This window comes from Erpetoichthys calabaricus, chromosome 5, assembly GCF_900747795.2.
Source record: "Erpetoichthys calabaricus chromosome 5, fErpCal1.3, whole genome shotgun sequence".
NCBI classification, from domain to species: domain Eukaryota; kingdom Metazoa; phylum Chordata; class Cladistia; order Polypteriformes; family Polypteridae; genus Erpetoichthys; species Erpetoichthys calabaricus.
In genome coordinates this window covers 86,460,836-86,468,854 of record NC_041398.2, presented here as the reverse complement: position 1 = coordinate 86,468,854, position 8,019 = coordinate 86,460,836, and positions in this window count along the sequence as shown.

Genomic DNA, 8,019 nt, shown 5'->3' with positions numbered 1-8,019 from the left:
AGCCAGGAGACATAGTCAGCTACAACACTATTAAGCATTAAAAACAAAACAAAAGAGACAATCCTGCTGCTGGTCACTACGAGCACAGTGCTCTTATGTAAATTAACAAAATTCAAACTAAATGAAAATCACTCAGAAAAAAACAGCAATCACAAAGTCTGAGAAATGGAAACATAAAATTCAGGAATGAGATGCAAACAGCACCATTGCAGAATAACACATTCCTAATATAAGGAAAATGCTGTTTCAAACAAACCCTCAGATAGCTAATGGAAGCCTTATGGAATCTGGTGACACAACATTAGGAGCACTGACCCCACTACACCAAGCCATAAAGTGAGCTCAATATAGAGGAGGTAGAAGATCAGCACATGAATGTTAAAGTGCCACTTACAACTATGAAAGTACAGTTTGAGTTGGTAAAGGCAGACATTAAAATATGGATATATTATCTATACTAATAAAAGGCAAAGCCCTCACTGACTGACTACCTGACTGACTGACTGACTCACTCACTCATCACTAATTCTCCAACTTCCCGTGTAGGTGGAAGGCTGAAATTTGGCAGGCTCATTCCTTACAGCTTACTTACAAAAGTTAGGCAGGTTTCATTTTCGAAATTCTACGCGTAATGGTCATAACTGGAACCTCTTTTTTGTCCATATACTCTAATGGAGGAGGCGGAGTCATGTATCGCGTCATCACGCCTCCTACGTAATCACGTGAACTGAAAACAAGGAAGAGATTTACAGCACGACTCAAACGCGGGAACGAAGGTAAATGACGTTAATTGTTGAGTGTCTTTTAATACTGTGTAAGCATACATATTAACACATGTGCAATTAAACGTGTGTATTTACGGGGTGATTTCTCACGCTTAAAAGCTCGCCTTTTATTAAAAAGGTAAATGCAAACTGTTTTCATTCTGAAGGGCACAAACCACATTAGATTTCAGCCGTTAAACACGCAAAAATGTCGGTACACCAGATAAATAAGCGCAACATATTATCAGTTGTATTGTATGCTTACAATATATATTGAAATGTGTTAATCGTTAACTAATAGTATGGGATGGTGTTTTTCGACTCGCGCCTTGATTTAAACGATTGCATGTCTTGGTGGGTTTGCGTAGCTTATTGTCAATATCTTTACACCTCTTTTTAAGACTTATTGACTGAAACGGGCTTTCATGAAAAAAGTTAGGGCTTTGCTACAGGATACACCCTCCACAAGTTAAGCAAGTAAAAATAAAATATATATTTCTGTTTTATTTAAACCTTTTAAGTTCGTATGCATAGCCCCATTTGGCTGTTTTAGTTTTTTTTTTTCTTTCTTCAGTAATATTTAATCTCCTTAAAGAAAAACAACATATGCATTTTACTTTTTTTGTATCTCTTTAGTAATATTTTAGTGTAAAAGGATAACCAGTATTTAAACCTTTTATGTCACTTTATAGTTATTTTACACAATGTTGAAAAATTAATAAGAAAGCTACATATTATGGCAGCTGCTGCTTTAATTTTCAATGAAATGAAAAAAGCTCTCCAAGAGAAAACCTCAATGAAGAAGAAGCAGTTTGCACTATCTAAAAAGGGGAAACCCTCACTTATAAAGGTTTGCTGCAGATGACTTAACTGAAAATAAATGAATAGTTCCTATGTGTATAATACATATTTATCTATTTGACTTATGCCTTTATTCCAGCAACTTGCAACATCTGAGGTACAATTTGTTACATTACTTTTGTTTTTTGCAGCACAGGCAGGTGAAGTGACTTCCTCAGGGTCACACAGTGGTGTCAGTACCACGATTTGAACTGACAAGCTCCGGGTTTGCTGAAATATTACTGAAGAAAGAAATAAAACGAAAACGGGCAAATGGGGCTATGCATACAAATGTCCATCCATCCATTATCCAACCCGCTATATCCTAAATACAGGAGCCAATCCCTGCCAACACAGGGCACAAGGCAGGAAACAAACCCCGGGCAAGGTGCCAGCCCACCGCAGGGCGCACACACACACCCACACACACCCACACACCACGGACAATTTAGAATCATCAATGCACCTAACCTGCATGTCTTTGGACTGTAGGAGGAAACCGGAGTACCCGGAGGAAACCCAGACAGACACGGGGAGAACATTCAAACTCCACGCAGGGAAGCAACCCCGGGTCTCCTAACTGGCACCTTTTACTACGCCACCATACCGCCCACATACAAACTTAAAAGGTTTAAATAAAACAGAAATATATACCTTTATTTTTACTTCCTTAACTTGTGGAGGGTGTATCCTGTAGCAAAGTCCTAAGTTTTTTCATGAAAGCCCCTTTTAGTCAATAAGCCTTAAAAACAAGTGTAAAGCTAAACTTGCAGCAACGCTATTCAATTACACTTGCCTAACGCTTCTCCTAAGGGGAGATACTGTGGGATCTGGGCATCCGTCAAAGCACCAATCACAGGCCCGATTAGAAAGCGGGAAGCTGTGATTTGTCGTCTCCCTCCCATGTAACAATCACAGCCCGTGTTACAACGCACTATGTATGTATGTGTATATGTATATATGTGTATGTGTGTGTGTATGTGTGTGTGTATGTATGTGTGTATATGTATGTGTATATATATGTTGATATGTGTGTGTATATATATATATATATATATATATATATATATATATATATATATATATATATATATATATATATATATAATATGTGGATGTGGATGTGTATTTGTATATATATAGGTATATATGTATATATATGTATATGTTGATATGTGTATATGTAGATATGTATATATATGTATATATGTATATGTATATATATGTTTACATAACCTCTTTAACACACTACTTCTCCGCTGCGAAGCGCGGGTATTTTGCTAGTCTTATATATAAAGCAGACTGTAACAATCTTGCGGTCTTGTATGTATGTTATCATCCAGCTGACCCTTACTAACCACAAGGGGGTGCCAGAGAGCCTCAGACACAGCAATACAGTCCACAATATAAGAATACAAATACTTGTGCCCTGTGTTGGCTGGGATTGGCTCCAGCAGACCCCCGTGACCCTGTGTTTGGATTCAGCGGGTTGGATAATGGATGGATGGATGGAAATACAATAAAGAGTTTTAATTCCACAAAGCACCTTCCAATGAACACCTCTCCAACAATTAGCCACAATCTTATATATAAAGCAGACTGTAACAATCTTGCAGTCTTGTATGTAAGTTATCATCCAGTTGACGCTCAGAGTATTTCTGGTGTGTTCTGTAAAAGCAACCGACAGTTTTATCATGAAAAATCTGTATGATTTATTTGTCATTAACTAACATAACTTTATTTTCATCTTGCATTATTCTGATTGTAACAATGCTGTCGTGGTAATAGAATTATATCAACCTAATTGTAATATTAATTTAACTGACTTTTTTTTTCTTCATCAAAAACTCTGCATTAATGATATTTTTCTCAAACAATTAAAAAAAAAAACCTTTATTTTCCTCCTGGGCAACACCGGGTATTTCAGCTAGTATTAAATATTATTATAATATTGTTATTTTGATTTTTAATTCATCATTATGTGACATCATTGCATTGTAGTTTTTTTGTTAACTTTATTGTGATCACCACCATTTTCCACACTGTTGAATTTTTATTTGCTTCTAAGGCTCCCTGTCATTTTTGGGTTTATTAATAAAAACAAAATTAATTCAAGCCTTTTTGATTTGCCATTTTCCAGCTCAGCCACAAATTTAAGGCACATTGTAGATAAAAAATGGAGCTAAAAAGAGAATAAATGGAAGAAATAGAAATAACAGTTACTGCTAACAAAACATGTTACATTTCAAGAATTCTGAACTAATTTGTGTCATGGCACTAGAGTGTGCAGTTATGGATACATGTGAATAACATATGAAATTGCATTCCTCAAATCAGGGAGTCAAAAAGAAAATTGATGCTGTGAAGAAAACAAGTTAAAGTTGTGGTAAAACACTTTAGAAAAAACCTACAAAATATCGAGATTCTGGAATGTATAAAAGTAATAAACTGACTTGGTTCATTCCTGGGATACTTGAAAACAACTGTCCTGAGATTATGGAAATTGATAGAACACATTACTTATCTGTTAAACAATGTCTTGTTCATGGAAGAATCAAGAGTACTTCTGGTGTGGCACATGTGTTATCAGGCTTGAGATGAAGTACTCTGCTGTGACCAGGAAGAGCAGAACTTTCCTTTATGAAAATGACAGGTTTCAAAATTATGGTATTCATGTTTTTAAAATTCAGAAATACATATGGACTTTATCCATCTTAAAATTAAAGTATCACTTGGCAGTTAAACATATCTACAGTATTTTTCACAGAAAACTACAGAAATTATGGACATTTTGTTTAAAAGTGGATCAATTTAATCTAAATGATGACTGGATACAGCATAAACAGTGAAATAAAGTATTTTATTCAGATTAAAGAAGAGCCATAGAGAAAATGAGCTTTTAGCCACTACAGTGAGCTGCTAGTTTATTAAGTACACGTATCTAGTAACATGTTCTGTCTACACTGGTCTTCAAAACAGCATGAATTCAACAGGGCGTGGGCTCTATAAACATCACCATAAAATATTTGATAGCGTGGAAGGTACATGGATGGTTCAGGCCACTGAAACAATGAAAAGTTGTTGTCATGTTCAATGAAAATATGTTACTTGTGACAGGATGCATCATCATGCTATAAATGTCTGTCCAAGTAGGGCAACCTGTAGCCATGAAGGCTAAAGAAATGATATTCAGATACACAATGCAGTTCAGACGTTCTTCAGTCAGTATCAGAGGCCCTTATGTGTGTCAGGAAAACATTCCCCACATTATCATACTACGTTCATCAGTCTGTACTATTGACACACAACTGATAGCTCCATGGACTCATGTTTCTTACACCCAATTTTGACCTTTTTATAGTGTTGATGCAAAAGGAACCTGGAACTGTCCAATCAAGCAACATTTTCTCACTCCTAAATGGTTCCTCCTTAATGTTACTGTATCCACTGGAAATGTGATTTATTTTTTACTGACAACATTAGCACCCAATATAGTCTTCGACTGTTGTAGCTCTTTCTAGATAGTTTTGTGCACACCAATGTTGAGTTTGGATGTAATTTGCATTGTTGTGACTTGTGTGTTTGTTTGTAATATTTTTTGCCATTCTGATACAGAACCCTCTGATCCAACAGCAGTTTTTGTTCACTGAATCAAGTATTACATTCAAAAATCACTAAGATTGCACATTTTGCCCATTTATAAGTGCAATTAAACAGTAACTAATTCTAAAAATGTTGGTCTGCATTATTTATTTCACATATCACACTCACGTGATGTAGGACTTGTTGGAATGTTGAATCTGTGCAAAGGTGGTCAGTGACCCTAATAAACTGAAAACTTAGTGCACGTTATACAGACTAACACATATATCAGTTTTTATAAATGGTATGGTAATGCTTAATTTTAAATGATTTATTTTAGGCTTTGTTCAGTGGGAAAAAATACTATTACAATGTTATTACTATTATGAAAATGTTTTTATCACACTATCATGGTAACACACAAAACATTAGTCATTCTTAGCATTATTTTGTGTAGTGCAATAATACAAATGTGTCTCTTATTAGATGATTAGAAAAAAATATTCTATTATTAAAATTAAATGTACATTGTGAGGAACAATTCAAAGTTTTTTCAAATATCATAGCCTCTTATTGTCATTGTCATCTCAGGTTAGCACTGCTTCATGAACCCTAAACCCTTTCATTTTCTGCGCGGACTTTGCAAGTTGAATTTATCCATTTTTTTCTCTGGATATTCTAGTTTTCCTCCCACATCTTGTATAAAAGGTTATTTGGTGATTTTAAATTTGACCATCTGTGTACTGTATGTGCAAGCTCCACAATGAACTGGCGCCCCATCAAAAATTAGTTCCGGCTTTGTGCTCTTTCTTGCCTGGATGGGCTTCAGTTTCTCCATGAACCTGTCAAATGTGGATTTAAGAATATTATGTTATGTTATGCTGCTTTTTAACATACTCATTTTTCTTCTTTCTGTATCCTCTTTGGTGAAGAAGGGGTATTTAAATATGACTAATTGGATGGAGTAATTTATGTATTTTATATTTAGCTTACTGAATCTTAACATGTGTAATGTACTTATTTTAAAATCAATTTAAAAACAGTGTGGAAGATCAGGGGTCGAACAGCACCCTAACTCGGACACAGACAGGCTCAGTGACACACAAGTCCCAAAAGCACAGTTTTATTTTCTTTAACTCACAGTGCACAAATCACCAATTACTCAGTCCCTTTCCTTTCTCACTTTTTTTTTCCTCTTCTGCCTCCACTCCTCCTTGCAGCTTGGTCCTCCACCACCCAGCTCTAGTTCCCTGATTGGTGGTGAGGCAGCTCCTTTTATAGCACACCCAGAAGTGCTCCAGGTGTTTCTTGACCTTCGTCTGGCTGCACTTCTGGGTATAGCGGAAGAGCTTCCTCTGAGGATCCAGATGCACCTACAGCACCCCTGGCAGCAACCATGGAACCCAACAGGGCTGCTCCAAACTGCAAGTCCTGACAGACCCTGCAGGAATCCGTGGTGCTGTAGCAACCCTGGGAGGCTGCCCTCTAGCATCCCAGGAGATATAATGTTTCAGACTCGGTCCTTCAACCCAGCTGGCATCCCAGCCAGGTAATAGTCCTGGCCATCCGCTACAATAGTTACTCCTTTTGTCTTATTCATTTTGAACTAAGTTATTATTCTCTCCAGCCTAGTTTTTAGTCAACCTTGTCATGCTCTTTTTCTAATTCAAATTTGTTAATTTAAGCTTGACATTCTTATAATTTAATTCAACATATTTATGGTAGTTATAAGCAGTCCTATGCTCAACTTTAAAAATGTTTTTTTTTAAATCTGGCAGATACTTCAAGTTTTAAACATAACATTGAAATGTTTTGGATAGAAAATTATGCAAATACTCAGTCTATTCCTTTGTTGTAGAAGAAAGTTCATCTCATTGTTTACCATGTGCTTGATCTGACTTATTGAAACTAACGCAAATGAAATGTACATTTATGGCTGTGACTTATTACTAAGGTTGCTCCTGTTTAGTCTTATGCATGTGTTTTGTGTTTTTTTATAGGAGGACACATTAAAGTTGCTCAAAAAAACATTAAACCTTATTGAAACTGATAACTCCAACATGGAAACATGGGTTATGAAAGCAGTTGATCTTGAATTAGAGGAAGCTATTGTCTGGTAATTATTGCAATGATTTTTGTTATTTTTTAAACATTAACATTTGTTTGCTTGGCAGATGCTTATATTTAGAGCATCTTACAAAAGAGGTAGACATAATTGATTAACATTAAACTAGGGCCTTTTTGTTCAGCAAGTATAGTACGACAGGTAGCAAAAGATAATTGCCACAAGTGAAGAAAGGATGTAATAACTAACAATCATAGCTTACAATCTATAAAGCGATGAGACTTAATCTAACAACAAACTAACCAGCAATATAAAATCACAGAGCAAAGTTTTTTTCTTCTTCTTCTTCAATCAATTAGACAGATATTCACAGAACAAATGGGTTTTCAGTTACTTCTTATATGTATTGAGGGAGTCATCAATACAGATGGATGCGAGTAGCCCATTCCACCAACTAGGAACTACACAGGAAAAGAGTCTGGATTGAGACTTGATACCACACGGAGGTGGCCTCACCAGAAGCTGTTCCTTGGCGGACTTGAGTGGATGAGGAGTATAGGACTTCACCAGTGTCTCCATATTCTCAGATGCTGACTCACTGACTACTTTGTAGGCAAGCATCAGGGATTTGAACTTAATGTTTGCTGCTACAGGGAGCCAATGTAGCAACTTGAAGAGAGGAGTGACATGTGCCCATCTCGGCTGGTTAAATACAAGATGGGCCGCTGAATTCTGGATCATTCAAAAATATGTATTTTAAATTTGGTA